This window comes from Ascaphus truei, chromosome 20 (genome assembly GCF_040206685.1).
Source record: "Ascaphus truei isolate aAscTru1 chromosome 20, aAscTru1.hap1, whole genome shotgun sequence".
Lineage (NCBI taxonomy): Eukaryota > Metazoa > Chordata > Amphibia > Anura > Ascaphidae > Ascaphus > Ascaphus truei.
In genome coordinates, this window is record NC_134502.1 from 19,039,523 (window position 1) to 19,051,330 (window position 11,808).

The following is an 11,808-nucleotide window of genomic DNA, read 5'->3' on the forward strand; positions in this document are numbered from 1 at the left end:
AAGGCAGACCTCATACATTGTGTGACGGTAGGGGCAGTGTGGCATGATATAATAAAGGTTATTTGCTGCCCCTATCAGTCAAGATGGCGACAGTCCACGTGGTTAACTGGCCTTCAAAAGGCTGGAAAATGGCTACTAGTCCTGGTAATACAGCTCAACCCCCTTATAACGCTGTGCTTGGGGTCCAAAGAAACACATCGCGTTATAAGCAGATCGTGTTAGAGATGATGTACAATTGTATGCATTGTACAATAAAGTATTTAAGATACTAATAATCGTGTTGTAAAGTATTCATAAATACAAAAATTGGGAGCCACGCTTGCATCGCGCTATAAGCGGATCCGCGTTGTAACGGATCGCGTCATAACGGGGTTGAGCTGTAGTTAAGCCTTGTTATGTGTTTCCCTGTGTATTTTGTAACTAGTTTTTATGGGATGTTTGTTTTTTCTGCTGTATGTGCGCCTCATTGTATGCCTGGGCCAGTAACAATGGCTAAGTGACCAGCATACAATGAGTCAGGCACTAGCCTTTTTGTTAGATCAGATGCAGTGCTTGTGGGGAAGGACGAGCCCGCCTGCTGGTAGAGTGCACACTCAAAGCGGAGCATTGTTATCTCCCCGGCACCCAGGCGTCAACCCCTGCGGTGGGTACACAGCCAGGGCCTGGGTCCTAGACCTGTCGACTTGGTTCCCATTGGTAAGTTCCAATTTCCAAAACTCCCAAGCCCCACTCCTAGGGACAGTGATTAGCACTAGCACTGCCCATGGCCCTGATTGGTCTGTCCTGGAACCACCCCCCGGCTCCTGATTTGATCAGTGGAGGAAATGACTAGCTTTGGCAGCACCCTGCACCTAGCAAATTAACAGCCCCCCCCCCCCCCCTCGTCTTCTCGATTCATGGCAAGTTGTTGCTTTGTGCTGCTCCCTGTTTGCTCTGGCCAAAATAAACCGTTGTTTAACTCGTACGGTCTGCCTGGTGATTTGCAATCCCGTGCAGTCTTGTCAAACCCCCTGAATCATGACATTGCTTTTGGAAGAGCAGAAACATTGCAAAGTTCTAGAACAAAGTTGCGCAATTTATGCAAAATACATAGTCTTGCGTTCTCAAAGAGTTCAGAATCTTTTAATGGGGCAAAAATCTCCTTTAAAAACAAACAAAAAAAAAAAAAACATTTAGGAAGGATCAAAGTCACTAGCCAAAAAAAACTTGTATTGAGAAAATTGATGAAATCCTTGTCACAGGAGACCAGACGATTACACCAGGATCGAGGCCCCAAACAGAATGTAGGAGTTCAATAAAACGAGTTTTATTTTGACCAAAGCCAATAGTGAGCAACACTAGCAAAAACAGTCTCAACTCGCCAGAAACGGGGATCCCTAGCTAGCTAGGTGCTGGGTGCTGCTGAAGCAAGGTTACCCAAGATTTCTTCCATGCACAGTCCATCTCTAGATCCCAGTGACTTGGGATCGCCACCTTTTCGACTCTCGGTTTTGTATTTCCAGTTACTCTGAACCCGAGACTAACCACGAACAACTGTGGAGCTCTGATCGGCGTCGGCTTGCATAGTTTCCCAGCCTCCGTGAAAACATGGAAAACTGGGTGCCGACCAATCGGCAAAGAGATTGTCTTCACTTAGCCAATCGGAGGTTGAGGGCTTGTCTGAGATTGATCAATCAGGGTGGTGACACCACTTTCTAGGACAGCCCACCGGGAGGGGCTTAAGGAGAGTGGGAAATTGGAGCTAAACAATGGGAATCGAGACAATAAGACTAGAACCGAGCCCTCGGCTCACAGTTTTAGCCTGATACCTCTCACAGAGAGAGGCGCCTCACTGTCGGGGCTGAACAAAGCTTCTGCTCTGGGAGTTTGTGTTCCTCCGAGATGACGCTTCACCCATCCTCAATTCTCCATGGTACCCAAGCACCTGCGTTCTATGACTTTTGGCAGCGACTAAATTGCCGCTGCGACTATTCTCCGCAGGACTATCTCGCCATCGATGAAGGTGACTGCTTTAAAGATGGGTGCACATGTTCACGCGCTCCTGAAGGCAACAGCATTTATAGATGGCAGAGAGATGGCCCTGCAGTGAGTAGTCCCGGCAGCGAGTTGCATGGTGGCACAGCGCCACCAGTGATTTGGTCGCGGTCAAATGTCCTATTCCGCCGTACCTGGCCCTAGATAAAGGCTAACCCAATGATTCATTGAGCCTTGGCCTCGCTAAGTGAATTACGGGCCCAACACACAATGAATGTAAAACAATTAGTGTGCAAACTGATATCGTGATATAGTGCAGATAAATGGATGGTACCACACTGCTACTTGAATGTTCTATTCTCTTCCGTTGAATCGGGACATCACTGATCCAACCTCCATTGTGGGTACATGTAGGAAGAAACAAAATGCAAGATGCTGGTGCAATAACGTTTTGACTCCTACAACAGACAACACAAAGGGGGGTACAGTATAACTCGCAATCTCCCCAATGGTATCGTGCAGGGAGTGACTTGGGGCGCACTCCAACCCTATTCCGGTCTTGTCAGGTACTCTCTCTCGTCCTGTGCATGCAAGCAGCTGACTCCGTCTGTTCCACTGCCGAAGGGTTGATACGGTGGCCTCCACAGTCCAAAAGTCCTAACGCGTTTTGCTAGTCTGTCTGCTTCTTCTCGGGGTTATGTCAGCTGCTTGCATTTGCATCTTGCATTTTGTTTCTTCCCACATGTACCCACAATGGAGGTTGGATCAGTGATGTCCCGATTTCAACGGAGGAGAACAGAACATTCAAGTAGCAGTGTGGTATCATCCATTTATCTGCACTATATCACGATATCAGTTTGCGTCGTGAACACTAATTGTTTTACATTCTTGATTGATTGCAGTGGGGAAACTGCAAGTGTTTGGCAGCAGCTGATGTGTTTTTCACTTACAAGGCACTAATCATTTGTATGTTATCACTATCATATGTAGTAGTTTGTATTGTTTTGTATGATCACTATATCACCATGATTACAAGTTTGCATCGTAGTATATTATATTTTACCAACACACAATGAAGTCTACACAAGAATCGCTACAGAAATAAGAAACTGTTCTTTTACATGGGGGAATATGTTGGCAGCCATTGTGGCTACACTATCATGACTAGGTTAACCTGTGCATAGGTTGCCATTTTGATTCATAGGGGAAACCAGAAGGTTTACACTTAAATATGCAATGCCAGGCTGCCCCATCCCTCACACTCGTCTCCTCTCATCAGAACTATAAACAACTCCTGTTCTATATTGCAATAGAAGAGATACCCGTAATGATATTGAAAAGGATCCCGAATATTTGTTCAAAAGATGTTTTTCTTGAATTCATTTCTCTCGCAGCAGAGACTACATAGTAAAGGTCTTTGAAGGCACAGAGTGAGTTCTGTTGATTAAAAAAAAAAACACGCCCAGAGAGGTAATATCCGTATACACATACACGCCCAGAGAGGTAATACCCGTATACACATACACGCCCAGAGAGGTAATACCGGTATACACATACACGCCCAGAGAGATAATACCCGTATACACATACACGCCCAGAGAGGTAATACCCGTATACACCTACACGCCCAGAGAGGTAATACCCGTATACACATACACGCCCAGAGAGGTAATACCCGTATACACATACACGCCCAGAGAGGTAATACTGGTATACACAGACACGCCCAGAGAGGTAATACCGGCATACACATACACGCCCAGAGAGGTAATACCGGTATACACATACACGCCCAGAGAGGTAATACCGGTATACACATACACGCCCAGAGAGGTAAGACCGGTATACACATACACGCCCAGAGAGGTAATACCGGTATACACATACACGCCCAGAGGTAATACCGGTATACACATACACGCCCAGAGAGGTAATACCGGTATACACATAAACGCCCAGAGAGGTAATACCCGTATACACATACACGCCCAGAGGTAATACCGGTATACACATACACGCCCAGAGAGGTAATACCGGTATACACATACACGCCCAGAGAGGTAATACCGGTATACACATACACGCCCAGAGAGGTAATACCGGTATACACATACACGCCCAGAGGTAATACCCGTATACACATACACGCCCAGAGGTAATACCCGTATACACATACACTCCCAGAGAGGTAATACCCGTATACACATACACGCCCAGAGAGGTAATACCCGTATACACATACACGCCCAGAGAGGTAATACCCGTATACACATACACGCCCAGAGAGGTAATACCCGTATACACATACACGCCCAGAGGTAATACCCGTATACACATACACGCCCAGAGAGGTAATACCCGTATACACATACACACCCAGAGAGGTAATACCGGTATACACATACACGCCCAGAGAGGTAATACCGGTATGCACATACACTCCCAGAGAGATAATACCGGTATACACATACACGCCCAGAGAGGTAATACCGGTATACACAGACACACCCAGAGAGGTAATACCCGTATACACATACACGCCCAGAGAGGTAATACCGGTATACACAGACACGCCCAGAGAGGTAATACCGGTATACACAGACACGCCCAGAGAGGTAATATCCGTATACACATACACGCCCAGAGAGGTAATATCCGTATACACATACACGCCCAGAGAGGTAATATCCGTATACACATACACGCCCAGAGAGGTAATACCCGTATACACATACACGCCCAGAGAGGTAATACCCGTATACACATACACGCCCAGAGAGGTAATACCCGTATACACATACACTCCCAGAGAGGTAATACCCGTATACACATACACGCCCAGAGAGGTAATACTGGTATACACAGACACGCCCAGAGAGGTAGTACCGGTATACACAGACACACCCAGAGAGGTAATACCCGTATACACAGATACACCTAGAGAGGTAATACCCGTATACACATACACGCCCAGAGAGGTAATACAGGTATACACAGACACACCCAGAGAGGTAATACCCGTATACACATACACTCCCAGAGAGGTAATACCGGTATACACATACACGCCCAGAGAGGTAATACCCGTATGCACATACACGCCCAGAGAGGTAATACCGGTATGCACATACACTCCCAGAGAGGTAATACCGGTATACACATACACGCCCAGAGAGGTAATACTCGTATACACATACACGCCCAGAGAGGTAATACCCGTATACACATACACGCCCAGAGGTAATACCCGTATACACATACACGCCCAGAGAGGTAATACCCGTATACACATACACACCCAGAGAGGTAATACCGGTATACACATACACGCCCAGAGAGGTAATACCGGTATGCACATACACTCCCAGAGAGATAATACCGGTATACACATACACGCCCAGAGAGGTAATACCGGTATACACAGACACACCCAGAGAGGTAATACCGGTATACACATACACGCCCAGAGAGGTAATACCGGTATGCACATACACTCCCAGAGAGGTAATACCGGTATACACATACACACCCTGAGAGGTAATACCGGTATACACATACACGCCCAGAGGTAATACCCGTATACACATACACGCCCAGAGAGGTAATACCCGTATACACATACACGCCCAGAGAGGTAATACCCGTATACACATACACGCCCAGAGGTAATACCCGTATACACATACACGCCCAGAGAGGTAATACCCGTATACACATACACGCCCAGAGAGGTAATACCGGTATACACAGACACACCCAGAGAGGTAATACCCGTATACACATACACGCCCAGAGAGGTAATACCCGTATACACATACACGCCCAGAGAGGTAATACCCGTATACACATACACGCCCAGAGAGGTAATACCCGTATACACAGACACACCCAGAGAGGTAATACCCGTATACACGCCCAGAGAGGTAATACCCGTATACACATACACGCCCAGAGAGGTAATACCGGTATACACAGACACACCCAGAGAGGTAATACCCGTATACACAGACACACCTAGAGAGGTAATACCCGTATACACATACACTTCCAGAGAGGTAATACCGGTATACACAGACACACCCAGAGAGGTAATACCCGTATACACATACACGCCCAGAGAGGTAATACCCGTATACACATACACGCCCAGAGAGGTAATACCGGTATACACATACACGCCCAGAGAGGTAATACCGGTATACACATACACGCCCAGAGAGGTAATACCCGTATACACATACACGCCCAGAGAGGTAATACTCGTATACACATACACGCCCAGAGAGGTAATACTCGTATACACATACACGCCCAGAGAGGTAATACCCGTATACACATACACGCCCAGAGGTAATACCCGTATACACATACACGCCCAGAGAGGTAATACCCGTATACACATACACTCCCAGAGAGGTAATACCCGTATACACATACACGCCCAGAGAGGTAATACTGGTATACACAGACACGCCCAGAGAGGTAATACCGGTATACACAGACACACCCAGAGAGGTAATACCCGTATACACAGACACACCTAGAGAGGTAATACCCGTATACACATACACTTCCAGAGAGGTAATACCGGTATACACAGACACACCCAGAGAGGTAATACCCGTATACACATACACTCCCAGAGAGGTAATACCGGTATACACATACACGCCCAGAGAGGTAATACCCGTATACACATACACGCCCAGAGAGGTAATACCGGTATGCACATACACTCCCAGAGAGGTAATACCCGTATACACATACACGCCCAGAGGTAATACCCGTATACACATACACGCCCAGAGAGGTAATACCCGTATACACATACACGCCCAGAGAGGTAATACCCGTATACACATACACGCCCAGAGAGGTAATACCCGTATACACATACACGCCCAGAGGTAATACCCGTATACACATACACGCCCAGAGAGGTAATACCCGTATACACATACACGCCCAGAGAGGTAATACCCGTATACACATACACGCCCAGAGAGGTAATACCGGTATGCACATACACTCCCAGAGAGGTAATACCGGTATACACATACACGCCCAGAGAGGTAATACCGGTATACACAGACACACCCAGAGAGGTAATACCCGTATACACGCCCAGAGAGGTAATACCCGTATACACATACACGCCCAGAGAGGTAATACCGGTATACACAGACACACCCAGAGAGGTAATACCCGTATACACAGACACACCTAGAGAGGTAATACCCGTATACACATACACTTCCAGAGAGGTAATACCGGTATACACAGACACACCCAGAGAGGTAATACCCGTATACACATACACGCCCAGAGAGGTAATACCCGTATACACATACACGCCCAGAGAGGTAATACCCGTATACACATACACGCCCAGAGAGGTAATAATTGTATACACAGACACACCCAGAGAGGTAATACCCGTATACACGCCCAGAGAGGTAATACCCGTATACACATACACGCCCAGAGAGGTAATACCGGTATACACAGACACGCCCAGAGAGGTAATACCGGTATACACAGACACACCCAGAGAGGTAATACCCGTATACACAGACACACCCAGAGAGGTAATACCCGTATACACATACACTCCCAGAGAGGTAATACCGGTATACACAGACACACCCAGAGAGGTAATACCCGTATACACATACACTCCCAGAGAGGTAATACCGGAATACACATACACGCCCAGAGAGGTAATACCGGTATACACATACACGCCCAGAGAGGTAATACCCGTATACACATACACGCCCAGAGAGGTAATACCCGTACACATACACGCCCAGAGAGGTAATACCCGTATACACATACACGCCCAGAGAGGTAATACCCGTATACACATACACGCCCAGAGAGGTAATACTGGTATACACATGCCCAGAGAGGTAATACCCGTATACACATATACACCCAGAGAGGTAATACCCGTGTACACATACACGCCTAGAGAGGTAATACCCGTATACACATACACGCCCAGAGAGGTAATACTGGTATACACAGAAACGCCCAGAGAGGTAATACCGGTATACACAGACACACCCAGAGAGGTAATATCCGTATACACATACACGCCCAGAGAGGTAATACCCGTATACACATACACGCCCAGAGAGGTAATACCCGTATACACATACACGCCCAGAGAGGTAATACCCGTATACACATACACGCCCAGAGAGGTAATACCCGTATACACATACACGCCCAGAGAGGTAATACCCGTATACACATACACGCCCAGAGAGGTAATACCCGTATACACATACACGCCCAGAGAGGTAATACCCGTATACACATACACGCCCAGAGAGGTAATACCCGTATACACATACACGCCCAGAGAGGTAATACCCGTATACACATACACGCCCAGAGAGGTAATACCCGTATACACATACACGCCCAGAGAGGTAATACCCGTATACACATACACGCCCAGAGAGGTAATACCCGTATACACATACACGCCCAGAGAGGTAATACCCGTATACACATACACGCCCAGAGAGGTAATACCCGTATACACATACACGCCCAGAGAGGTAATACCCGTATACATATATACACCCAGAGAGGTAATACCCGTGTACACATACACGCCCAGAGAGGTAATACCCGTATACACATACACGCCCAGAGAGGTAATACCCGTATACACATATACACCCAGAGAGGTAATACCCGTGTACACATACACGCCTAGAGAGGTAATACCCGTATACACATATACACCCAGAGAGGTAATACCCGTGTACACATACACGCCTAGAGAGGTAATACCCGTATACACATACATGGCCAGTATTATCTTAAAAAAAAATACAGGACAGTACGGTTCAATACTGGACACCTGGCAACCCTACAAGCACACCATTGTAAAAAAAAAAAAAAACAAAACACTGAACATTTATCTACTATATATTTGTGAAAGCACTGTATGTCTGCGTCCCTAGCGGCAATCTCATTGGTCCCTTGGCCCGCCCGCCCCCGCACACCTCTCATTGGCCTGAGGCGGAGTGAAGGGCCAAAGGACACAACACACACACACACACCGTGTCTCCCGCGCTTTCACCCCTCCCCCGGCGCCGCTACAGTCAGCGGGACACACACACTATTATTACCCCTTCAGCGCCCCCCCCCACCCAGTGTCAGCGGCCGTGCGAGACCCCCCTTCTATATCTCCCACCTCTCCCCCCCCACACATATACATGCCCCCCCTCCCCGGCGCTACAACTCACCCCTTCCCTGGCGGGGGAACAGCCAGTGGCCAGGCAGGCTGCCTCGCGGCGCCGAGTACCCAAGATGGCGGCGCCCGGGACACAGCGGGGGAGCGGCCACAACACGCTGCCTCCCGCCTCAGATCCAAAAATTGCAAAAGGGCAATCAAATTAGCAAAAATGGATAATGAAAAAAGGATTGCAATAGAAAGTAAGGTCAACCCTAAAAAGTTCTTTAAGTACCTTAATAACAAAAAAATGAGAAAAGAAAATATAGGATCCTTTCAGTGTGAGATGGGTAGGCAGATTATTATTGGAGATAAGGAAAAAGCTGAGGTATTAAACAAATTCTTTGCCTCTGTGTTTACCAGGGAAAAATCAAGTTCAATAGTAGTGCTGCAGGAGGAAGCCACAACCTCCATATTAATGAACAATTGGTTAACTGAGGAAGAAGCGACTTGAAAAAATTAAAGTAAATAAGACACATTGCCCAGATGGTATGCATCCAAGAGTTCTCAATGAGTTAAGCTCAGTAATAGCCAAACCATTATATTTAATATTCAAGGACTCAATTTCCACAGGCTCAGTACCACAAGATTGGCGTAAAGCAGATGTGGTGCCTATATTTAAAAAGGGAGCTAGATCACAACCGGGAAATTACAGACCTGTAAGCCTGACTTCAATAGTAGGGAAACTACTTGAAGGTTTAATACTGGATAATATTCAGGAATACCTAATGGCAAACAAAATTATTAGTAATAGTCAGCATGGATTTATGAAGGATAGATCTTGCCAAAATCACCTTATTTGTTTCTTTGAGGAGGTAAGTAGGAATTTAGACCAGGGAAATGCAGTTGATGTGGTCTACTTAGATTTTGCAAAGACTTTTGATACGGTTTCACACAAGAGGTTGGTGTACAAAATAAAGAAAATTGGACTCGGTGATAATATATGCACCTGGATTGAAAACTGGTTAAAGGACAGACAACAGAGGGTTGTCATAAATTGAACTTTTTCAGGTTGGGTTAAAGTCGTGAGTGGAGTACCTCAGGGATCGGTACTGGGATGACTTCTTTTTAACTTGTTTATTAATGACCTTGAGGTTGGGATCGAGAGCAAAGTCTCCATCTTTGCTGATGATACTAAATTGTGTAAGGTAATAGAATCAGAGCAGGATGTAATTTCTCTTCAGAATGACTTGGAGAGACTGGAAACGTGGGCAGGTAAATGGCAGATGAGGTTTAATACAGATAAATGTAAGGTTATGCATTTGGGATGCAAGAATAAAAAGGCGACTTACAAATTAAATGGAGATATATTGGGGGAGTCCTTGATGGAGAAGGATTTAGGAGTGCTTGTAGACTGCAGGCTTAGCAATAGTGCCCAATGTCATGCAGTAGCTGCAAAGGCAAACAAGATCTTATCTTGCATCAAACGGGCAATGGATGGAAGGGAAGTAAACATAATTATGCCCCTTTTCAAAGCACTAGTAAGACCACACCTTGAATATGGAGTACAATTTTGGTCACCAATCCTAAGAAAATACATTATGGAACTAGAGAGAGTGCAGAGAAGAGCCACCAAATTAATACAGGGGATGGACAATCTAATTTGAGGAGAGGCTAGCTAAATTAGATTTATTTACATTAGAAAAGAGGCGTCTAAGAGGGGTTATGATAACTATATACAAATATATTCGGGGACAATACAAGGAGCTTTCAAAAGAACTATTCATCCCACGGGCAGTACTAAGGACTCTGGGCCATCCCTTAAGGTTGGAGGAAAGGAAATTTCACCAGCAACAAAGGAAAGGGTTCTTTACAGTAAGGGCAGTTAAAATGTGGAATTCATTACCCATGGAGACTGTGATGGCACATACAATAGATTTGTTCAAAAAAAGGTTGGACATCTTTTTAGATGGGAAAGGTATACAGGGATATACCAAATATGTATACATGGGAAGGATGTTGATCCAGGGATTAATCCGATTGCCAATTCTTGGATTCAGGAAGGAATTAATTTTTCCCCTTAATGGGGTTTTTTGTTTGCCTTCCTCTGGATCAATAAGTAAGTATAGATATAGAATAAAGTATCTGTTGTCTAAATTTAGCATAGGTTGAACTTGATGGACCTATGTCTTTTTTCAACCTCATCTACTATGTAACTATGTAACTGATTTATATTTGTGCCAAAGAACAGTATACAGGAGATACTGGGAGAGTTGCAAGTTTATGCAGTAAAATGATGATCTTAAAGGAACAATCAGAGCCGTTTTTTATTTTATTTTAAAACATTGGTTAAAGCGGTGGGGGGGGGGGGACGGGGTGGGTGTCGGGTCTCCAGAGTTGAACCCCACCTCCGAAGACCCCTCACTTCCCGAGCTACAGACCTTCAAAGGGGGTGCCGATATCCTTGCAAAGTTTAAAGCTCCCGCCTCACGCTGCCCAATGAGAACCCGATGATGTTATGGCTTCCCTCAGGTTCACAGGGCGTGGGAGCTTTGAAACGCAGCCATTGCATGAACCCTGCTAGCGGAGAGGCTACCGGCGCCACCTACGGATGCCCCTACTCCTGTGTCTCCGGAAGC

General features: G+C 46.1%; 1 protein-coding gene across 1 annotated transcript in view; it reads left to right on the forward strand.

Annotated features, from left to right (window-relative positions):
* The window catches only part of LOC142470725 (hepatic lectin-like), a 79,467-nt gene that overhangs the window by 2,936 nt on the left and 64,723 nt on the right, over positions 1-11,808 (forward strand). The window lies entirely within an intron of this gene.